Source organism: Aotus nancymaae, unplaced genomic scaffold, assembly GCF_030222135.1.
Source record: "Aotus nancymaae isolate 86718 unplaced genomic scaffold, 86718_ANA_hifiasm-v0.15.2.pri h1tg000067l, whole genome shotgun sequence".
NCBI classification, from domain to species: domain Eukaryota; kingdom Metazoa; phylum Chordata; class Mammalia; order Primates; family Aotidae; genus Aotus; species Aotus nancymaae.
In genome coordinates, this window is record NW_026988482.1 from 6099003 (window position 1) to 6123196 (window position 24194).

Below are 24194 nucleotides of genomic sequence, written 5' to 3' on the forward strand. Positions count from 1 at the left end.
TGTTTGTTGACAAATGACCAGTACCACTTAGAAGATGCAGCCTCTGCAGATCAGTTTCCCTCATTTTTCCCTGAAGCCGCTTTCATGAGTTCATCCGCAGGAAAGGAGCATCCTATGGCCACAACTCTCAAGCATGGAAATGGACTCTGTGAGAGTTCTTCATCCCACAGGGAACTCCTTTGACCAAATTTGGGGGAGCGAGAAAGGGGTTGTGAGGACTTGCCTTTGTATCTTAGGACTCCCCCAACACACACACACACACACACACACACACACACACAGCTGGATTTGCATATGTTAATATGGAGAACTGCAACGATTTAACGAGAAGCAGTGGGCCTTGTGGGTGAGCGGAATTCCTTAGAGTATTTTTTTCAGATGTCTTCATTCATTCTCTCTTTGTTGTATTTTGGCAGATCCAGGTGTTTGCACCGAGTTGGTCCCGGTCCCCACTCCCGTCCCCCAAATCTCTGAAACCACAGATCTCATTAGATGCCAGGCTCAGCCTTGTGTCTGGAGGGTGATGGTGGCAGAGCTCTCTGCCTACCTGGAAGGAATGCCAGGATGGCTGGAGGTAGGCTTCGCCAGGCCTGAGAGCCCCAGCCCAGAGGTTGGGCGGGACGCGCCTGGGGGTGGGAAGGAGACAGCCCGCTGGGCTTTCAGCCCTCCATCTGGGTTCCACTAAAAACACATTTTGCGTGTTTCTGTTGTTCTTAAGTCTGGGTTTATTTCAAGGGGAAAATTATAAAGAAACATCTCTTTATTTCAACAGCAGCTTGCGCTCGGGTGGATTCTCATCTGTCTGGTCTGTCCCGTCTGGAAGTGAAAGGAGAGGCTGGGGTGGGGGTCCCAAGAGGCCCCAGGAGACTGAGGCTCCAGGCTGAGCTTGCCTGCAGTGTGTTAGACCAGTGGGTTTGGCACAGGTACTGACCTTCCAGCTGAAAGCAACACAGGCTGCCAGAGGAAACCCTTGGTGGCTTGAGAACGAAGGGAAGGGACTTGGGGAAGCACAGGGCAAGGAGAGACCTGGTGAGGTGGCCCCACCTGGGAAGCATCCACAGACAGACAGGCAAGTGACTGTCTCCATGGCTCTTTGAGAGCCTTCCTCTCTGAACGCAGGGCAGCATCTGGCAGGGAGCCACCCAGGTGAGGCAGGGTTTTTCCCAGGAAGGAAGACAGAGGTAGCATCCGGTCTTCCTAAGGATTCAGGTCCCAATCCAGTCTGAGAACCCCTAAGATGACCCAGCCAAAGCCTTTGAACTTGAGTCAGTCCATACCTCAGAGACACAAAGAAGAAATGTCAGCACCACTCGAAAGGCCCTTAGCCAGGTAACCCACTGCCCTCATTTCACAGATGAGGAAACAGGCCCAGAGAGGGGAAGCTCCTTGCCCAGGGCACACAGCGGGTCGGTGAGGGACTGGTCCTGCAGCTCAGGGCCCGGAGTTTTCTGGCACGTAGCTACTTTTCACCCTGCTGCTTACAAGGGAGGCAAATGGCCATATCTCCACAGAGGAGTCATGGGCCCACTCATGGACTCGCATGCATATGTGCACAGAACGTGGACAGTGGCCCTGGGAGCCATCGGCAGAGCTTGCCAGGACTTCCCAGACACTACCGGGGTCTCTCCTCCTGGGTCATCTTGGGCAATCAGGCTCCAGGCGGACGTGGGACTCAGGACACCATGGTAGGTGGTCCTGTCTTTGCACAGAGCTGGTGCTAGATACAAAGAGAACTTGAGGCCCAGCGCCCAGGCCCTGGCCTTCACCACCAGAGAGAAATTTTGCAGAGCCCTCTCTTCCTCTGAGCAAGGCCTCTGCAATGACTCAAGTGGACGTGCTTAGGAAGGACTTGATTGCCCCCTGGTGGCCCTATCTGACATCTCACCCCAGCTCCCCAGTGCCTCAATCCATTTATCTAGTAGTACTGAGCCCCTGCTGTGAGCCGGGGAAGAAGTATTTACTCTTGTTGAATGAATGGACATCCCCTACCCCCAAGAAGAGGCAGGTCCACTGTAGAAGACTGATATGTAAAGCCACAGCTACAGTCCAGGCTGATTAGTGCTATTATAGGCTTGAGCTTAGAATACAATGGAAGCCAAAAAAGAAAAAGAGCCGGGAAGTGGGAGGGGGTGTTATTCCAGCTTCTGTGTAAGGAGCCTAAGGAAGATTTCTCGAGGGGTGTGGGTTCACATGCTTCCTGGGATTATGCGTAAGCAATCAATAATTACATTCATTTGTCGAGGAGTTTTCATTTTACCAAAAGATTGTATTTGCATTTCCCAGTTTATCCCATGCCATGAAGTGTGTACAATCGTCCCCATTTTACGAGGAGGATACTGAGGCTTGGAGAAGGTAAGTGATTGGCTGCAAGTCACTGTCTGGTATTTGATGACTACAGTTCCCAAACTACTTCCAACCGAATCAGATTCCCACGGGGAGGTGGGTGCACCAGGCGAGGGTCGCAGATGGAGGTCACCTGCGTCCGCCCGCAGGCGTGTTGGTGAGTCGGGGGTTTGGGTGCATAAGCAGCTGTCTCCCATCTCCCAGACAGCGGAGCACAGTTCAGCTCTGGAAGCAGCACAGTGAGGCATGGGAAGTCCTGGGTTCTGTGGCTCTGTCACAGTCTCATCACACATCTGAAAATGGTGGGCCTGAAAGGCAGACATGTAATTCCCCCTTTACTACCACCAGGCACGTGATAGAGCAGCGTGCAGGAGTGTAGGGTGAGCATAGCAGAAAGGCTGGAGCCAGACAGGATCCTCAGGGCCAGAGCAAGGCCGGGGTGCAGCTCGAGGAAAAGTCTCATCTTCCACACCGCTCCATTCCCCAACACGAGCTGAAGATCCTAATGGACTCCCTGTTAAAGAATGAAAAATCTGGTGCAGCTATTTAAAAACAGGCAGCCTTCAAGTGGCCAGTGGCAGTAGAGTGCAGCCCGGGCAGCGCTCTGGAAAGTCATCTGCCACCGTCAGCCCTGGAGAGGCAGGCCTGGTGTTCCCAGCAGAAGGGGGTGTGGGTCCATTTAGGCTCCCCGTCATCTCTGTGCCGCGGAGTTGGTTCATCACTGTCACAGGGCCTTGCTGATTTCGTCCCCAGCACATCTCAACAATCCCCCTGCTCTCCTGAGGCCCCAGCCCTTCCACTCTCTGCTTAGAAACGCAGCTTAGTTTCCAGACGTTTTTTCCTTCTCTTCTCCCCACAGCCTCCCTTGACAGGCAGCCTTAGCGTCCTTGCTTCCTAGAACCAGCGCCATATACCCACCTGCTGCACTCCCGCGGGAGGTACAGACAGCTCCAAAGGGTGGGGCTGGGCTGCCTCTGGGAAGGGACTGGAAAAAGGCTCAGGGGAAGGAACTTGGGGGCCAGAAGCCCAGATGGGACAAAGCACCGAGGTGGGCTTGGATGTGAGTGGCTGTGGTGTGTGGACTGGTGGGCTGCCGTGCGTGGGAAGTTTAGGTGAGGCTGTTAAGACAGCTGGGCCAGGCGCGGTGGCTTCACGCCTGCAATCCCAGCACTTCGAGAGTCCAAGGCAGGCAGATCACTTGAGCCCAGGAGTTCAAGACTGGCCTGGGCAACATGGTGAAACTCCGTCTCTACACCAAAAATACAAAAAATGAACTGGGCATGGTGGTGCCTGCCTGTAGTCTCAGGCACTTGGGGTGGGTGGGTGGGGGACTGAGATGGGAGGATTGCTTGAGCCTAGGAGGTCAAGTCTGCAGGGAGCTGAGATTGCACCACAGCACTCCAGCCTGGGCAACAGAGTGAGACCCTGTCTCAAAAAGAAACAAAGACTGCTGGGGCACAGGTGACTTTTACCCCTCAGGGTTCAAGGCCTGTATGTTTTCCAGTGAGCTACAACATGGGGATCTTAGGGAAGGGTGTGTTTCAAGGGAAGGATTCAAGGCACAGGTCCTTTGGACCAAAGAAATTGGCAAGAGGCGGAGGCTTTCCATTTGATGACCCTTCACTGACAGCCCACCCTGGGCCCCATAGTGTGGGAGGCTCGTACTGAATCCCGCTGAATCCTCACCACAGCCCTAAAGCCATGGGATTTAGACGGGTAAAGTAACAAGCCCACGGTCACAAACCTAGTAAGTAACAGTGCTAAGATTCAAACCCTGGCCTCTGATGCCATGTGTGTTTTCTTTTCTTTTCTTTTTTTTTTTTTTAAAAAAGAGCATCTTTTGACTTTGCTAATTTCTGGGTATCATGTGGAGCCTTCCGTGAAAGAGTCAAACATTTGGGAAGCCAGACATCAAAGAGAGGAAATGCAGGTATTTGACGTAAGCGGATTGCCCTGCCGTGGGGGATCATTTCCCCGCCAGCTCTGCCCTCCCCCAGGACACGTGTTCTCTGCCATGCATTCGGTCTTGCCAGTGCTCTCTGGAACTGCATTTTCCAGGACTCCATTACTCCCCAAGCATACAAATGTCTCTCCTTCATTTTTCCTGTTAACCAGATTTAAAGAATGAACTTGGAATCTTGGCCACCATTAATTTCACAGCTTACAATTATTTGCATCGCCCCCCCTTTTTTTTTTGCTTGAGTCATTTTAAAAAGCCCTTATGATTCCTTTAATCCCTTTTGGTAGAGCAATTCCGTTCTCATCTCTCTCAACCTCCTTTCTCCTGAGCATCCCCCTCCCCCGAAAGCTTTAAATAATGCAGCAAATTCTTGTTTCATTTCCTTTTCTCTGTTTCCAGATGGATTTTTCTCCCAGAACATCCCTGGGAATCATTTCTGTCAGACGCTTCACTGGATGTCCCTTGGTCTTTCCGTTCATTTATCCTCCTCCTACAACCCCCACCTCGAATTGCAATTTGCTGTTTTAATTATAGTTTCTTTTGCCACACTTGGGTTTTTTCCCCCTCTTCTCAGTCTTCTACCTCACTTAGGTTTTAATCCCTTCTTCCAGTGCAGAAAATTCATTAAGATTTCTAGATTTCCTCCACATTTGCTTCCTTGATGTTGAATAATTCTTCTTAGTCTATGCACGATGCTGATTGTTCGGATGCTGAATTAAGGGGCTGAGCGGTGGGGCCAGGAGGTCTTGTTCAAGTGCAGACTGAATTCCCACTCTGGAGTTGGAGTGTCCCTGGGTCTGTCTGCTGCCTGCAGTCCTGCCGTTGGCCCCAGCGCAAGCAGCCCCCTGTGCCTGCCTCCCTGGTCACCCCATGAGAGGTCCTGGGAATGTTTGTCTTTGGTTCCAGGGGTTGGGCCTTGCGGGCTGGGCCGGGCTGACCACCTGGGTCACTGCAGCTGTTTGCCAGGTGCCTGCTAGGCCTGCGGGCTGGGGCTGCAGCTGGAAATGGGTCCAGGCAGGAAGCAAAGGGGGAAGTAACCTGTGTGTCTGGGAAGTCAGTGAGGCCATCAGGCGAGGGAGGACTGGAACGCAGTTCTCCGATGCATTCCAAGGATGAAGGCTGAGTTACTCACCACGGAGAGGAATGCAGAAAGCTACCACCCATCCTGTTTGGGCTCACAAACCTGTCCGTGTTCTGTCCTTCGGGTAGGTGTGTAGGTCAGTACTGGTGAAGGTCATTTACTGTGAGAGCGTGTAAACATCAACCCTGAGCCTGGCTCAGTCAGAAACGTGGGGTGCTCCGAAGTGCCCAAAAGTCCCTTGAAAAGGGTGATCCACTTACAGCCGCTTAACCTGGGGCAGGTCACGTCACCCCTCCGAACCTCAGGGCTGACGGGAGACAATGTGCATGAAAGATCACTACCTGGGCAGTGCGGATATTTTCATGCAGGTGCGGAAATGCGAGGGACGGCATTCCTTCCTTCCTTCACTGCTACCTGGTCCTTAGAGATTTAACGCAAGAGTCACAAAGAATGGACAAAGAAAAGATGATTTTGAGGATCTCAAGTATAAGATAAGGTCTGAGATAGTCTCAGTGGGAGTAAAGGAAGTAGAAGGGAGGGTGGCCCTTTAAAGCCAGGTGACCTCACCTCAAGGTGAGGAGGGGAACACAGAGGATGAGTTCCTAGACGCCCTGGTGCAGGATCACTTGGAGATGTGGAAGGGGCAGAGGGCCGCGCATTCCTAATGGATTTGCCTGCTGATCCCAGAGGGCTGGTGCACCGGGAGAGGCAGGCAGAGACCTTCTAAGATGTCTGGAATACCAAATAAGATGGCAGAATGTGAGGCAAATAAATGAGCCAGAAACTTGGACTCATATAACTCTGCAAATAATTCTTTTTTTCTTTTTGAGATGGAGTCTTGCTGTCACCCAGGCTGGAGTGCAATGGCGCAATCTCAGTTCACGGCAACCTCCACCTCCTGAGTTCAAGTGATTCTCCTGCCTCAGCCTTCCGAGTAGCTGGGGAGTACAGCGTGCATCACCATGCCTGGCTAATTTTTGTATTGTTAGTAGAGACGGGGTTTCACCATGTTGGCCGGCTGGTCTCGAACTCCTGACCTCAAGCAATCTGCCCGCCTTGGCCTCCCAAAGTGCTGGGATTACAGACGTGAGCCACCATGCCCAGTCTCTCTGCAAATAATTCTGACACCTGGGAGTTGCACTTTGTATCCTGTATATCATGCTTGTGCATGCAAAGGACTTGTTTCAGCACGCCTCTTACACTTCCTTTAATAGTACAAGGGCAGTGGCAGTGCCAAGGAGTGGCTTGGAGAGGTACATTTGATGCCCTCATCTTCATGAATCACCTTCGCAGCCCCTACTCCCCCGCTGCAAAAAAACCTAAAAATTGACATGGGCAGGGGATGTCTCCTTAATGTTATAGAAAATATGAGTACAAGCCCCTTTAGAAAAACTGCTGTAAAGAATCAGTTGAAGACCAGGCGCAGTGGCTCACGCCTGTAATCACACCACTTTGAGAGGCCAAGGCAGGTGGATCATCTGAAGTCAGGAGTTCTAGACCAGCCTGGCCAAAACAGTGAAACCCCATCTCTACTAAAAATAAACAAAAATTAGTCAGGTATGGTGGAACGTGCCTGTGGTCCCAGCTACTCAGGAGGCAGAGGCACAAGAATCGCTTGAACCCAGGAGGCAGAGGTTGCAGTGAGCCAAGATGGCACCACTGCAATCCAGCCTGGGGGACAGAGTGAGACTCCATCTCGAAAAAAATAAATAAAAAGTGAATCAGTTGAATTCCTACCACAGCTTTGAGACACGTCCCTGGCCCTGATTCTAACCAGATTGCAGTTCCTCAGTTTCCCCCAGGCAGACCTCTTAGAGTCCCGGCTCCAGTGGTGCTCCGCAATGGTTAGGAGTGGTCAGGAACTGTCTGGAAGAAGGGAAAGCCCTGTGTGGTCATGAGTTCGCAGGGCAGTGGGGATCTCAGCTGGGCTGGGCACAGGGAGGGCGGAGGCAGACTTCCTTTGAGGGGAGGGCAGAGACAAAGCCTGAGGCAGTGGGAGCGAGCCTGGCTGTTCAGGGAGACCTGGGGTTGGTCCGCTGAAAGGGAGGGCGTGAGTAGCAGGTGAGGATGTAGAGGCAGAGGTGCCAGATCAAAGGAGGCGCAAGTGCTGGGTGGAGGAAGCAGAGCTGTGTCCCCGAGCAGGACCCGCCAGTGGAGGCTTCCACACCAAGGAACATTTGGGTGACAATAGGATTTTAGGAACATTAGCCATATATAGAATAAACTGGAGGATGGGGGAGGACCGGTCAGGAAGGTCAGTTAGAAGGCTTTGGCTGTGAGTCCCGAATGAGACGTGAGGACCTAGCCAGCCTAGTGGTGTATGGTATAGAAATAAAACAATAAGCCAGGTGTGGTGGTTCCCTCCTGTAATCCCAGCACTCTGGGAGGCCAAGGCAGGCAGATAATCTGAGGTGAGGAGCTCGAGACCAGCCTAGCCAACATGGTGAAACCCCGTCTCTACTAAAATACAAAAATTAGCCTGGTGTGATGTCAGGAGCCTGTAGTCCCAGCTACTTGGGAGGTTGAGGCAGGAGAATCACTTGAACCTGGGAGGCAGAGGTTGCAGTGAGCTGAGATCATGCCACTGCACTCCAGCCTGGGGGACAGAACAAGACTCCATCAAAAAACGGTGGGGGGAAGGAAGGAAGGAAGGAAGGGAGGGAAGGAGGGAGGGATGGAGGGAGGGAGGGGAGGACTGGAAGGTTACGAGGAGAAAAATGCCCCAGAAGCAGACAGCATGGGGACGTGATGTCCCCAGATGCATTCCCAGGAGGGAACTAGTCAGGCTGGTTAGTTTCTGCTGCCCAGTCCTTGCTTATGTGGCACAAGAGCAGCAGAGATTTTCCACAAACCTCCCCTAGGAGATGGCAGAATGAGGCAGGCAGGGATTAATATGGTCTGCAAATAAACTGCAGATTAATCCTCAGCGGTACTTAATGCAGGGTAAAATGTGATAAATTATTCACGTCGTACGGCGTAATAAGCAGGTTGGCTCCGCGGCAGCAGGCCTCTTGAGCTGCATCTTACACTTAGTCCCTCTCTTGTTCCTCTCATTTAATCATTCTTAGAACACCTGACTTGAATAGGTGTTTCACGTCCCATTTTTTTCCCCTGAAAATATAAATTAGATCATAGATTCATCTCATGACATTCTGACACTTACCATATTCTTACATTAGAGTAAACATAATTAGAGAGAAAGGAGCTCAGGAATTAGGCACAGGAGGAAGATGAAACACACTTTTCCTGAGGTTACCCCTTCGGTCTTTGTGCATGAAGGTCTGTTGTGCAGAGAGGTTACAGAAAGCTCATTTGCATGTGGGATGCAAACCCAATTTGTGGTTAATCTGAAGGAATGAAATCTGCTATTTGGAGCTGACTGAGTTTCTCTCTCCTGTGGAGCTGGGTGTCTGGGTAGAGGTGCTCATAGCCCTCTGGCGTGTCTGTAAAATGTATTACATGAAGGGGGCTTTTGTAGCCAAACGCCTCCACTCGTGGGCAAGCTTTTGATGGCGCCGGTCCACGGCAGCCAGCACCCCTGAATCGTGGCTGGACTTCTGTCTTCCCTTCCTCAGGCAGACCCTCCCAAGATGGGCACCAGCCCCTGCGTGTAGAAGGCTTTTGCGGACGGTCACAGATTAGGGACCGAGGTGGGAAGATGCTCAGAAACTCAGGTGGAGGAGGAGTGAACTCAGACAGCACTGACACACAGGGAAAGGGAAGCGCAGGGAGAAGAGGTGGCGGCTAGCCCCGTGGCGATGGCCACAGAATCGAGAACATCGTCCCTGGAGAAAGCCAAGCTGAGGTGGAAGGTGTGGGCGCAGGCCAACAGCCGGGGGTGGGAATGGAGCTGTGGGAGAGACAGAGATCGCAGAAAGAAAAAGGAGCCGGAAAAATGGGAAGAAGCAGAAGAGAGGACAAAAGGCAGGAAGTGTGGGCGGCAGAGTCTCAGTCCCCAGCGATTCTGATGAACTCAGCTGAGCTGAGGGTAGGTTAACGGAGTTGCCAGCTTTCTGTATACAGCAGGGCGTGTACACACACACACACACACACACACACACACACACACACACACACGCCCGCGTGTATGTAGTTTCCGATTTCTTTATTGCATCACTGTCTGTAAAGGGCTTGGCAAACGCAAACTGCAAAAGCCCATGATGTGAGGTGCGCCCTTCACTTCAACTGCCAGGCTCAGCAGGACGTTTCTGATGCTTAATTGTAAATATGAGACAGATGGGGCTAACAAGGTCCGCAAAATGCAAAGTGGTGGGCTCTTTGTGGTCTCAAAAGTGAGGTTTCAGTCCTCTGGGCCGCCCACTCAGCATGTCCCAGGAGATGGGACAGTGGTCCTGACCGGGAACTGTTCCTGGGGGCTGGAGCCAAGGGCTCGGAGCTGTTTCCTGTGAAGGGAAGACTGGCAGCAAATGTTTAGAAGCGAGATTCTCATGGCTATCCAGCTATGACCTCAGACATTCCAGATTTTGTTGGGGGATGGCAGTGGCTCATGTACAGTATGTTATGTAAGAAAAGAGAGAGAGAGAGAGAGAGAGAAAGAGAGAGGAGGGCAGCCCACATTTCCCAATGGCTATGACAAGCTGAAAACACTCTTGATTTTCATGACTGAGATGAGAAGCATCTGATGTTAACAGTGGCATGTACCAAAAACAGTGAGAATCACCACAGGAAGAAACCCAGCAGTCTTTTGGGAGTCTGGCAGGCAGGTCCAGAGCCGAGGAAACATCACGCCCCAGCCCCAGCTGAAGTTGCTAAGAGCACGAGACGGGCTGAGCTGTCTGCGTGCTGCCAGGCTGGGACCCACCGCAGTCCCGCTTCCGGCTTCCCGAGCAGTTTCATCAGCTCTTCCCTATGAGTCCTGCCTAGCAGTGGCTGGTGAGCCCCGTGTCAGCAGCAGGCTCTGGAATATTGCCTGTCCAGCGTCAGCATGGAAGGAGGCCCCCTTCCCAGACTCTCCTGGGCAAGATGGTGCTGGGGACAGCTAGCAGTGACGTGGAGGCCTGAGGCGGAGCGTTCTCAGCCACGGAGGCAGAAGGGCTTCCAGCCCCTTTGCCACACACACAGTGCAGCAGATGTGGGGGAAAAGTTTGCACCACTCTCTCTCAGCACCGTTCTTCTGGATGTCATACCTAAGGTGGGTCTTTATTTCATTTCCCCAACCAAACAAAATCAATGTTTATTGAGTTGACGTTGAAGACCAGCCCTCAAGGAGGTCCCAGTCCAGCGAGTCCACCCTGAGTGACAGACAATGTAATTTATCATCTCATACTGAGATAAGTGCCAGGACAGATATTTGAACAAGGCAGAGAAATGGCATAGAAGAGAGGAGAAGTCGCGTTTGAGGTGGACGTTAAGGGACACATGATAAAAACCAGCACACATTTATTCTGTGCTTACCACAGTCTGGACATGGTGCTAGAGCCTTCCATCAATTAACTCCCTTAATTATCAGAAAAGCCCCACGAGTTAGGTTCTGCTATTCCCATTTTACAAAACAGAGGCACAGAGGGCTTCGAAAAGTGATCCAAGCTTACGTAGCCAGTAAGAGGGAAAGTAGGATTTGATGCCACTACTTTTTTTTTTTGAGACAGGGTCTCACTCTGTCATCCAGACTGGAGTGCAGTGGTGTGATCTCGGCTCACTGCAACCTCTGCCTCCCAGGTTCACGCAATTCTCTTGCCTCAGCCTCCTGAGTGCTGGGATTACAGGTGCACGCCACTACCTCCCGACTAATTTTTATATTTTTAGTAGAGACGGGGTTTCACCATGTTGGCCAGGCTGGTCTTGAACTCCTGACCTCAAATGATCCACCCATCTCAGCCTCCCAAAGTACTGAGGTTACAGCTGTGAGCCACCACTGTCAAATGCCACTACATTGGACTGCCTTCCTAAGATTAAATGGTGAAGGCGTCTGCCTGTGATAAGAAGTGGAGGGAAGCATGGCAGGCAGAGCGCATCGAATACACAAAGCAGGGAGGCCTGAGATCACGTGGCTCAGTCTTACAGGAGCAGAAGTGTGAGAGCAGGAAGGAGGGGAACGTGAGGCTGGAGAAGTAGACGGGTCTGCGAGGTTGGATTTCCTGCTTTCATCACGGGGCATCTTTGAAGGACTCTTAGAGAGAGAGTCACGGGTACACGTTTAAGAAAGACCACTCTTGGCCTGGTGCAGAGGCTCACACCTGTAATCCCAGCACTTTGGGAGGCTGAGGAGGGCAGATCACCTGAGGTCAGGAGTTCCAGACCAGCCTGGCCAACATGGTGAAACCCTGTCTCTACTAAAAATACAAAAAGTAGTCAGGCATGGTGGCGTGTGCCTGTAATCCCAGCTACTCAGGAGGCAGAGGTAAGAGAATCACTTGAACCTGGGAGGTGGAGGTTGCAGTGAGCAGAGGTCACGCCATTGCACTCTAGTTTGGGTGACAGAGTGAGACTCCATCTCAGAAAAAGAGAAAAGAAAGCCCACTCTTGGCTGCAGGATGACGTAGGGTGATGGGGAGGGAGAACAGTTAGGAGGCTCCCGTAATAGTGAACCGAACAGTGGAGCCACTGGGAACGGCGCTGAGGCACTGAAAGAGACATCTGTCTAAATGGAATTTTTGGAAGATCCAATCAACAGGCCTTGGCGGTGACCACATGTGGGGAGTAAGGCGGGGGACGTGTAGAGGCTGAGTCCTCGGTTTCTGCCTCGGGAACTGCTGCGGCCACGAGTAGGGTAGGAAGAGCAGGTTTGCGGGAAGCGGAGGGAAGGGAATCAGTAGGTTCAATTCTGGACATGCTGCCTTGGGGTGCCTGCGGGACCCCAGATGTGTGGAGAGCTGCGGGCAACTGGACATGCAAGTGTGGGTGGCCGCTGGCCGCAGCCCCTCTTCACTGTCCCATCCTGCAGAGGGTCCCTCGTTGGGAGCAGAGTGACAGGAGACCTGAGACGATGGAATGTGGCGTTGGCACGGCTGAGTGTGACTGACGCAGAAGAGATGAAGTCGCTACTGGATGACGACGAACCCAGACTCTGTTAGACGCAGCAGAAAGTGATGGAAGCGGATGGGATGAAGGTGGGAATGGATGCTCAGGACATTCACTCCGCTAGACAGTGGGGATTCAAGAGAGGGGAATTCAAGCAAGGCACCACTGTCGTTTATTTTTAGCATCAACCCTTAGCGTAATACAACGAAACTTGTAGAGCAGTTACCTTACTCATTGATGCAGCGTTTGTGGAACACCTGCCGTGCCTGGGCCTTTCTGAGAGCTGGGGTTACAGCGGCGGACAAAGCAAAAATCCCTGCCCTTAAGGAGTTTATTTCCTGGCGAGGGAGGGTGGGGAGAGAAATGATAAGCAAAAGAAGAAATAAAATACATCATCTTCGGGTATCCACTAGCTGATAAAAACCTTCACACAAATTAGAAAAGGTCACACCTGTGTGTGGGTGGCGGCCACCCTGTGCCAGGGCAGAGCTCGGCAAGCAGAACCTGGGCCCACTCTTGCTTGGCAAGGCCTCCACCCTGCACAGCTTTACCTGGTGGCCCCATATGGAATGCCAGTTGTCTAACGGAGAAAAATAAAGCAAGATAAGAGAGACAGGCAGCACAGAGGGCAAGGTGTTGCAGTTCAAAAGAAGAGGGTCAGAGAAGGTCTCTATGAGAAAATGACATTTGAGCAAAGCCGTGAAGGGGATGAGGAAGCAAGCCATGTGGCCCCCTGAGGAAGACTCCCAGGCCGTGGGGACAACCAGTGCGAAGGCTTGAGGCCGGAGCCAGCCTGGCTATTTGGGGAGCAGCAAGGAGGCCGGTGTGGCTGGAGCAGGGACACCAAGAGGGAAAGAGGCGACTGGACGGGAAAGGCAGCTGGGGCCAGTGCCGCCGACGCCCCTGTGAGGACCTCGGTACTCACTCTGGACGCCTGGAAGCCTTGGGAGAATTTTGAGTACGGAGCCACATGATTTGACTGACTTTTTCCAAGCTCCATCTGGCTGCTGCGTTGAACATACCGTATAGGAGGGAGGGGGAATCAGGGGCTCACTGAGGAGGCCACCGCGATGACCAAGGTGAGGGGTGATGGCTGCGCAGGCCAGGGAGGCAGCAGCGGAGGTGGGAGGAGTGTTCCGGTTCCAGATCTATTTCGTAAGGCCAGCAGGATTGGCTGATGGGTTGAAGTGAGGTGGGAGAGAAGGATGACTCCAAGGTTTCTGGCCTGGACAATGGAAGAATGAAGCTCCATTTATTGAGAGGGAGAAGGCTGTGGAAGGAAACATGACTGGGCATAATGTCAACATTTTTCATTTGAGCACTGATTTGTGAACGTGCAAAATGACCCTCCCCGGTAACAGGTTCTGACCCTTGCAACGACTCATATTACAGAGGACAAAACCAAGACCAAGAATAACTTGCGTAAATCTTGCCCAGCTCATGAGTGACAGAACAGGATTCAGATGAATCTGTCTGCTTCCACATCTGTGCACTTTGCCCCATACGGCATGGTCTCAGGAAATTCCCGCTCCACCGAGGAACCCACGGAAACCAGACCCCGTGAGCTGCTGGGAGCTGAGGCTGCGTCTCACTCTCCTCCGTATTCCCAGTGTTGGGATTTCATTAGAGGAACCCTCCTCCTCTTGGCTTGATTTTGGAATCTTTGGAGAGACAGACACAGGAGGCATGCAGACAGAGGGGAAGATCGGCTTTATCTTCGATCACTCTGGGGTGGAAGATGACCCCTGAGCGTGTGGCTACAGCAGGCTTCCTGATGTCACCCTGGCCAGGCAGACCTCAGACACTGCAAGTCTCTTCCTGGAGCTTTCACCTGAAGCAGCGACCCGAATGCAGCTATCTGGCGGGCAGACTGGCTCTGAGAAAGGGAGAGGAAGGGGTTGAGCTGCTCATGCTCAGATCTTCCTTTCAAATTCACTATCAGATAAATCCCTTCTCCCGTGGTGGGGAGGAGGGAGCAAGGCCAGGAGGGTCATTCCAGCTGCATCCTTCCCCGTGGAATCAGGAAGCACAGAAGTGAAGGTACCCCCTCCCCGGCTCCAGCACAGCCTGGCACACAAAAGGTGCTCAGTGAGTGTTTGCAGTTTTTTGTTTGTTTTGTGGCTAAAATACAAGCAGGCACTTCCACCTCGCCAACACTCTGGAAGGCACTCTGCATACACTTTCACGTCCCATAATCCCATGAGGTAGACACTACCTTTCTTTCCGTTTTACAAATGAGAAAGTGAAGGCATTTGAAAGGTTTTGAACTTGACCTAGGCTGCAGCCAGGACTTAAACCAGGTGGTGCGTCGGAGTCAGAGCAGATGAGCAGCACAGGCACTCCCCTCGCTCTGCTGTGCTGGTGACCACAGGAGTAAGGGCATTCTTACACGTTAGCATGAAGTGCATGGGACACCAGGGAGAGAGCAGTTAGTTCTGCGGCGCAGAGGCAGAGACGGGCAGTCACAGAAAGAAGATGAGAGTGGACTGAGTCTTCAATGGCAAGTAGGGATTTGTCAGAGGGATAAATTAGTGGAGGGAGGAGATGGCATTCTAGACGGAGGCACCAGCTTGGGCAAACATCCCAGACCGGAGCAGTGTTTGGGGAATAGTGAATGGACCAGATTGCTCAAAATACAGGTCACAAAACGGCAGCCCACCCTCCAAAGTCAACCTGCAGGTGTGAGTTGTTTGGCTTGTACGATATATACACATATTGAAGTCTCAACATTTAAAAATTGAGCGATTCCACCAAACACTCTGGACTTTTGACTTTTCTTGAAAAACCAGAAGATAACCCTAAGTAACCCTAGGTATGTGTTCCCATGTGGCCACCTTCGTGGAGACCTGAGAAGCTGCTGGCTCCTTCAGATGAACTCGTGCTCCCCGGCTGGGTTCAACCCCGGCCACTTCCCAGCACCTGCCTGTTTCACCCATTTACTTAGCTAGCCTATCTTGCTCCTGTGGGCAACTGAGTTTGAAACCCTTGGGCTAGATGTTTGGACCAAGTTTTGAAGGGGCTGGTGTGTGGCCTGGCGCAGCGGCTTATGTCTGTAATCCCAGCACTTTGGGAGGCTGAGGCGGGTGGATCATGAGGTCAGGAGATTGAGACCATCCTGGCTAACACGGTGAAACCCTGTCTCTACTAAAAATAAAAAAAAAATTAGCCAGGTGTGGTGGCATACACCTGTAGTCCCAGCTACTCGGAGGCTGACGCAGGAGAATTGCTTGAACCCAGGAGGCGGAGGTTGGAGTGAGCCGAGGTTGTGCCACTGCACTCCAGCCTGGGCGACAGAGTGACACTCTGTCTCAAAAAAAAAATTAAATAAATAAATAAATGAAGGCCCTGATGTGCCACGCCAAGGAGGGGATTTGGGAGCCTTTAAAGGTTGTAAACAGAGGAGTGCATGATGGGATGAGTACAGAAGATGGGATAGGTGGGAGAGAGATGGAAGTCGTATTGAAATTGTTAGGCACGAGGGTCAAATGGTTTCTCCTGGAGAATTCTTCAGGCAGAAGTAGTAGCAGGCATTCCAGGAGGGTCATAGTTGTGGACTGGACTTGGAGTTAGACAGGCTGAATTATTATTTAAAAAAATTTTTTTTATTTCCATAGGTTACTAGGGAACAGGTGGTGTTTGGTTACACGTGTAAGTTCTTCAGTGGTGATTTGTGAGATTTTGGTGCACCCGTCGTCACCTGAGCAGTGTATGCTGCACTCAATTTGTAGTCTTTTATAAAACCCTCAGCCTCTTCCCACCCTTTCCCCGAGTCCCCAAAGTCCATCGTGACATTCTTATGCCTTTGCATCCTCATAGCTTAGCTCCCACTTAGGAGTGAGAACGTACGATGCTTGGTTTTCCGTTCCTGAGTTACTTCACTTAGAATAATAGTCTCCAGTCCCATCCGGCTTGCTGTGAATGCCATTCATTCATTCCTTTTTTTGGCTGAGTAGTATTCCGTCATATATATCTACACCACAGTTTCTTTATCCACTCATTGATTGATAGGCATTTGGGTTGGCTCCACACTTTTGCAATTATGAATGTGCTGCTATAAACCTGCGTATGCGAGCATCTTTTTCGTATAATGACTTCTTTTCCTCTGGGTAGACACTCAGCAGTGGGATTGCTGGAGCAAATGGTAGCTCTACTTTTAGTTCTTTAAGGAATCTTCGTGCTGTTTTCCATAGTGGTCGTACTGGTTTACATTCCCACCCGCAGTGTAGACGTGTTCCCTGTTCACCGCATCCATGCCAGCATCTATTATTTTTTGGTTTTTTGATTATGGCCTTTCTTGCAGGAGTAAGGTGGTTTCGATTTGTGTTTCCTTGATCATTAGTGATTTTGAGAATTTTTTCATATGTATGTTGGCCATTTGTATATCTTCTTTTAAGAATTGTCTATTCATGTCCTTAGCCTACTTTTTTAAAAAAATTTTTTAATTAATTAATTTTTTTTTGAGACGGAATCTTGCTCTGTTGCCCAGGCTGGAGTGCAGTGGCATGATCTCGGCTCACTGCAATCTCTGTCTCCCAGGTTCAAGCAATTCTTGTGCCTCAACCTTCTTGAGTAGCTGGAATTACAGGCGCCCACCACTATGCCCAGCTAATTTTTGTATTTTTAGTAGAGACAGGGTTTCAACATGTTAGTCAGGCTGGTTTTGAACTCCTGACCTCAGGTGATCCTCCTGACTCGGCCTCCCAAAGTGCTGGGATTACAGGCATGAGCCAGTGTGCCGGGCCTGGGGGAGTCTTTAGGGTTTTCCAGGAATACAGTCATGTCATCAGCACACAGTGACAGTTTGATTGACTTCCTCTTACCAATTCGGATGCCCTTTATCTCTTTCTCTTGTCCGATTGCTCCGGCTAGGACCTCCAGTACTATGTTGAAGAGGAGTGTGAGCGTGAGCATCCTTGTCCTGTTCCAGTTCTCAGAGGGAATGCTTTCATCTTCCCCATCAGTATTATGTCAACTGTGAGTTTGTCATAGATGGCTTTTATTATATTGAGGTATATCCCTTGCATGCTGATTTTGCTGAAAGTTATAACGATAAAGGGATGCTGGATTTTTTTTTTTTTTTTTTTTTTTTTTAAACAGAGTCTCACTCTGTTGCCCAGGCTGGAGTGCAGTGGCATGATCTTGGCCCACTGCAACCTCTGCCTCCCAGATTCAAGCAATTGCCTCAGCCTCCTGAGTAGCTGGGATTACAGGCATGCCACCGCACCCAGCTAATTTTTGTATCTTTAATAGAGATGGGGTTTCGCCACGTTGGCCAGGCTGGTCTCGAACTCCTGACCTCAGGTAATCCACCCACCTTGGCCTCCCAAAGTGCTAGGATTATAGGTATGAACCACTGCACCTGGCCGGGATGCTGGATTTTGTGGAACGCTTTTTCTGCATCTATTGAGATGACCATGTGATTTTTGTTTTTAATTCTGTTTATGTGGTGTATCACATTTATTGACTTGCATATGTTAAACTATCCCTGCATCTAAAGGGCCTGAATTAAAACAGAAGAATGAACGATCCTCCTTCTTTCAAACACTGCTACCTTCATCTCTCCAGTAAATTCCATCTGGTCTGTTTAGAAAATCAGAAAATGGGCCGGGCGTGGCGGTAATCCTAGCACTTTGAGAGGCCAATGTGGGTGGATAGCTTGAGCTCAGGAGTTTGAGACCAGCCTGGGCAACACGGAGAAACCTCGTCTTTACAGAAAATACAAACATTAGCCGGGTATGGTGGTGCACACCTGTAATTCCAGTTAGGAGGCTGAGATGGGAGGATTGCTTGAGTCTGGGAGGCAGATGCTGCAATGAGTTGAGATTGTACCACTGCACTCCAGCCTGGGCAACAGAATGAGACCCTGTCAAAGAAGGAAGGAAGGAAGGAAGGAGGGAAGGAAGGAGAGAGGAAGAAAGAAGAAAGAAAGGAAGGGAGAGAAGGAAGGAAGGAGAGAGAGAGAAGGGAAGGGAAAGAGAGAGAAAGAAAGAGAAGGAGAGACAGAAAGAGAGAAAGAAGAAAGGAAAGAAAGAAAAGAAAGAAAGGAAAGAAAGAAGAAAAGAAAGAAAGAGGAGGAGGAAGGAGAGAGGGAGGAAGAGAGGGAGGGAGGGACGGACCTGGGCGCCTCCAGCGAGCCACTTAACTTCTTTGAGCCTCAGTTTCCTCAGGTGTAAAACAGGGACAGCATGACCTGATTTGCAGGGTGGCTGTGAGCCTTGCATGAGGACAGCTGTTTGAACACACTTGTAGCTGGTAGGGGTCCTAGGGAGTTAGACGCCTGCTGGGGTTGATATAGGAAGGCCCACATGTTGGCTTGACTCTGAGGTGTCAGACCTCTAGAGGTCGTGCACACCCACAATAGCTGTGGTTCCTGCTGTCCTGGGACTTTTAACAATGACACAAGCCACGTGGAGCTGCTTGAACAAGAACATACGCGTAAGGACTTACAGCCCCTGCCTCTTGCTTCCCGCCCCACACACCCATGAAGTCCGGGACAGGGGCAAAAGCCCAGGGCCTGGTCTGGGTTGGATTTGGCTTCTGGGTTTCGGGCAGGGCCCGGGGATCCAAATTCCCTCTGTCCTGCACACAGCTTCATGGGGACTTGTGGATGGAGGCTGCACAGTCAGCCTGGCTGGTCGCAGCCTCTCCGCTCCTCCCTCCCTTCTCTGCTCTGCTGCTCCCTCCCTCCCTTCCCCGTCACGGTCTCCAGCCCTGCAATCCATCACAGCGCTGTGTCCCTGCCCTCCGTGACCGCGTCTCTCTGCAGCACTACTTTTGCATTTTGATGTTAAAACAATATTTTACCCAATATATGACAGCACTTGGAGCCTTTGCAAAGGGCTTTCACATCTGTTACTTCATTTGATCCTCACCAGGTTGCTGTCAGGTAGGCAGGGAAGGTATTATTAGTGAGGGTGGTAGTCAAAATATTTAACAGCCCGTATTCGATGGGCTCAGCCACGGGAGTGGAGGCAGGTCATGGAGCTGGAGAGGGCCTGGAGCCGTCCTCCCTTAGTTACTGGAGCAAGGACTTGGGGAGGGGCGCTGGCGTTGGGATCTGGAAGTCTGGGGCATCCAGCGTGGGTGGGAGCAGATGTGAAGGATTCAGGGAAGTGGCTTTTTGCCAAGCAGTCTGGAAGCATTTCTGTCTTTTCTTTTTCTTTCTTTCTTTCTTTCTTTTTTAGCAGAATTGAACTGTGCCAGTGCTTACAATGGTCTCTAATTATCCGTCAAATCGTGGTGATGCGGACACTGAGGTCCAGAGAGGTGAGTAACTTGCCCAGGGTGCAGGATGAAAAGAGGGCCAGCAGTGAGGTCGCTGGGCTCCTCCAGCAGAGGGTTTCCTGCCGCCCCAGAGAGCAGGCAGATGCCAGAGCTTCTTCGGCACCTCCTCCTTCCTGACAGAACAGCAGCCTTGGGCACTGGTGAACCGCACCCTGGAAATTCCATCCCGGACCTCACACTTCCCCCCACACTCTGTCACCGCGTCCTCTTATCTTCCTGCTCTCTGCTCTGTCTCACCCTCCTGTGTCAGACTCTGCCCCTGATTCTCTCACTTCACTGTCTCCTCGATTTCTCCATGGACTCCTATACCATCTGCTAGTACCTTGCTGGGAGCAATTTCCAGAAACTCCCTGAGGCTCTGATTCTGCTCCCGAGCTGCCCATTGGATATCTCTCGGGTATCCTGATAGCTACCTCAAGTCAACATGTCCCAAAGGGACCTCACCACCTTTTCCTCCCAAACCAGCCCTCCCCTGTGACTTTGCTCTGCTTGTAAATGGCACCATCATCTGAATCCTCCTGGACCACACGGACCGCCCACTGGCACAGTGCCCATAATGGCCGTCCACCTGCTGTGGCCTAATGCTCTCCAGACCCCAGACTGAGACTGGGTGGGGTCTGGCATCCTGCGACCCTTGTCCTACCCTGAGATCATGACCCCATCTTCCTTTACACTGCCATGTTCATTTTTGTGTAAATATAATGTTATTTTTTTATTGAAATAATACATATATACTACTTAAAACCAAATAGTCTTACTAAGTATATAATGAAAAAGCAGATTGCTCCCTGTCATTTCTTTTTACCTGTGATGACTACTCCTCAGAGGTAATTGTTTGCAACACTTTTTGCTGTTTCTTCTGGTATTTACCTCCATTTTTCGAAGAAGGTAAATGCTCATTTTAGATATTTTCATTCTGGACATTATCTATTGGTTTTTGGTAAAGACAATGTCAATGTCCCATCTGTATGCCTTAGACCGAGCTTATCCAACCTTCAGCCACAGACAACATGTGCCCCAGGATGGCTTTGAATATTGCCCAACATAAATTTGTAAACTTTCTTAAAACATTATGAGGTTTTTTTGCAATTATTATTTTTTAGCTCATCAGCTATTGTTAGTGTATTTTATGTGTGGACCAAGACAATTCTTCTTCCAATGTGGCCCCGAGAAGCCAAAAGTTTGGACACCCTGCCTTAGACATTTCCATACAGCATTCTTCCTTACTTCCAACTGCCAGGGGCTGCATCTCTGTATCTGAAAGCTTCTGGGCTCTGCCCTCACAGACTAGACATACCTGGAAATTAATATGCCATCTCCCCCAATCCCAGAAGTCCTCAACCAATGACTCTCAGGAGCTGGAGTATAAATACCTCAGCTCCCTCCCCCTCGGGTGCGATAATTCTGAGATGTGTGTTTTGCCCCATTTCCCAGAGTTTTCCCAGTAAGATTAAGCTCCAATTGCCCACAGCTGTGTCGGGCTTAATCACACATTCTTTACTGGCTGTTTTCCCTTCCCTGCATCGCTTTCCCAACCCCCCGTGAGTGTCCCTGCACTTCCCAAATGAACTACTCGAGTCTCAGGGTCTGCTTCTGGGGAAACCCAAACTAAGATAACTTCCTTATTATAGGAAGATGAGGATTACCTTCCTGCCAACTTCTTTCCCTGAACACATTCTCTTAATGTCATTGTAGCATGGTTTTTAGTTAAATCAACATTCAGTATTTACATTATTATGACTATGTAAATATTGCTTGCAACTGAGCAACATAAACTAGGATTACATTTTTTAAAAAAGCATTTCCCCTTAGAGTTAATAATAGTTTCTTTTTTTCTTTGCTTAGTTTTCTATGTACTTATTACTAATTCATCCCCAACTCTCTTATAGAGTAGAATACTCTCAATATAGTAAAATAAATCATGTTATCCATATGTTCTTTTATTTCCTTGGAAATCACTCCTGAAGCCTGGAGTTTGCCTGCTCCAATGTGGACTGGTTGCTTTCCTGGTTTGCTACACAACTATTATCCTGGGGCTCCCTTCATTATCATTCTAGAAAGTTCTTTTCCCTCTCTTTCCTGTATGAGTTCCTCTATTGTCTGGGTTCCATGTCTTTCATGGTTTACTGTCTCCTCACATCGTTTATGAGAATGGGTACATCAGAGACAAATTACTTGAAACCTGATATGTCTGAAAATAATTTCGTTTATGTTTTATCAACAATTTGACTCACTAGAAAATTCTAGAAAAAAAAAATTTGTCTCCCAGAATTTGGTGAAAATTTCTCTACTGTCTTCTTCTTTAAAAAAAATTTTTTTTAATGATTTAAATTTTTTAAAATGATTTATTTGGTAATTATTTCCCAAACTTTTCTCAGTTCCTCCTCTGGAGCTCCTGCTTTTGTTTCTATTTTACTTTATATAGTAATTTATGTGAAAAATATATTTAATATTTGTACATGTATTATTTTATTAGCTACTTTATAACATGATTACACATTTTTGCATTTGAAGTGCTTTATATATTTAATTCCACAATTTTTAAATTTTATGAATTCTGTTTTTTACCATGTTATTGAGGTATATTTTAGGTTTTATAAAGTTTCCCCAGTTTGAGCATATAATTTAATGACTTCGCTGGGTGCAGTGGCACCTGCCTATAATCTCAGCTATTCATGAGGCTGAAGTGGGAAGATTGCTCAAATCCACGGGTGTGAGACCAGCTCAGGCAATATGTGAAGCCTCCACCTGCAAAAAAAAAAAACTTTTACCAAATCCACCAAGTTGTACCACCATCACCACAAATAAGTTTTAGAATGTTTCCATCACCCCAGTAAGATCCCTCATGCCCATTCCGGCATTTTCCCCAGTGTATTCTGAACCTCAGTCCTTTGTAGGTGACCTAGTTTCTCTTCTCTACAAGGTTCTGCTCTTTATTTCTGATATCTGTTACAACGATGTGCCTTAATATGATTTTTTTTTTTACTATCCTGGAAAATTGTCGAAGGATTTATTTGGTAATTATTCCCCAAAATTTTCTCAGTTTCTTCCCTCCGGAACTCCTGTTATTCTAGCATTAAGCCTTCTGGAGTAATTGTTTGATGCTTTAATCTTTTTCTTTTATTAATTATTTTTTGTCTTTGTCTTACTTATAGAAGATTTTCTAATTTTTTTCTTCTAAACCTATAAATATTAAAACTTTAGCAATCTTGATTTCCGAGAGCCCACTCTTATTCTCTGAAGGTCTTTTTCCTGTAGCCTCTGAAATTGTTTCCTGGGTGCAATGGTTTTCTAACCCTTTAAGGATATTAAATATGCTGTTTACAATTGTATTGAATTATCTGTCTGAATTGTCTCTTCCTCCCCTGAGTTTTCCTCCCTCCCTTCGTCCCTCCTTTCTTCTTCCTTCCTCTCTTCTCACCTCTGCTTCCCCCTTCTTCTTCTGGGTTTTGCTTTAGGGCCTCTCTTCCTTGCCTCACCATCCGTTCACATTTAAGAGTGAGGCAGTCAAAAGCTCATTGAAACCTCTGTGTGTTGGGGCAGAGCTGGCTTAGTGGAGGGCCACACTTTAGGGTTCTCAGGTAGGAAGCTAATGTTTTACTGGGAACACCCCCACCAATGCCAGTATCAACAGGTCTTTCTCTTGAGCCCATCCGTTTACCCAGCAGGACCTTCCCTAGCCTCTTTCCTCTAGAGTGTAAGCCAGGCTTCCGGCATTCCGGGGCTCCCCTTCCCCTTCCCATGGGCAGGAGTGCGTGATCGCATCGCTCAAGAATGACTTCCACGTGATCGCCCTGTTTTCTCTGTGCTACCTTACCTCTTCATCTTCCATGCCTGGTATTTTCCCCAGATTCCGAATCTCTCCTTCAGCCTCTCCAGAGAGTAAATCTGTATTTTGCAGGGTGGGATGCACTGAGCTATTTGGCTACCAGGGCTGGGGGAGAAGCTGACTTTCAGCTCATCCTTATGTTTGCCGCACACGCCATCCCATTACCTTCACAGTTAACCATATCTCCGCTTTCTAAACTCTTCCGTTCTTCTTCTTCTTTTTTTTTCATGTCAAATTGGCTTCCTTTTTGAAAGCATCTCTGCCCCTTGCCTGCCCTGCAGGCAGCTTTCTCTTCTCCGCTAAGTCAGTTAATACTCATCCAATGTGATCCTCCTTCCAGAATTCTTCGACGTCACCCATCAGCTGTTGTCTTTTCTCTTGTTCTGGTCATTCTTGTGGGTTTATACTTTACTACTTTACTGTCATTGCAGGAACAGAGTCAAACGCATGGGCTTCATGTGCCAAGTCTAACCAGAAATTCTCTTCCTGTCCCTGCTGCCACACTCTTCAGCCTGACTCACATTTCCAGTCTGGGATGCTTACTACCCCCCAGGCAAACCCCGCTCTTCTTGGCCTCCTTACCTTTGCTGATAACGTTTCTGGAATGCACTCCTTGTCTCCTTTCCATCGAGGCTCATCTTAAGTATCATACCTATGAAACCGCCTCCAATTGCCGCTGCTAGAAAAACCTCTTGTCCCTTCTAAAGCTCATTGCC

The 24194-nt window shown here is 49.5% G+C and overlaps 1 protein-coding gene across 2 annotated transcripts in view; it reads left to right on the top strand.

Annotated features, from left to right (window-relative positions):
• Nucleotides 1–24194, top strand: part of VPS8 (VPS8 subunit of CORVET complex) — a 353273-nt gene that overhangs the window by 64465 nt on the left and 264614 nt on the right. Inside the window, exon 1 of one of the 2 annotated variants that reach the window (XM_064366879.1) lies at nucleotides 19554–19631. The exons of the other annotated variant lie outside the window; for it this stretch is intronic. The gene's annotated coding sequence lies outside the window, so the exon portion shown is untranslated. Of the gene's footprint in view, nucleotides 1–19553; nucleotides 19632–24194 lie in introns of those variants that run through there. 2 annotated transcript variants of the gene reach the window in all.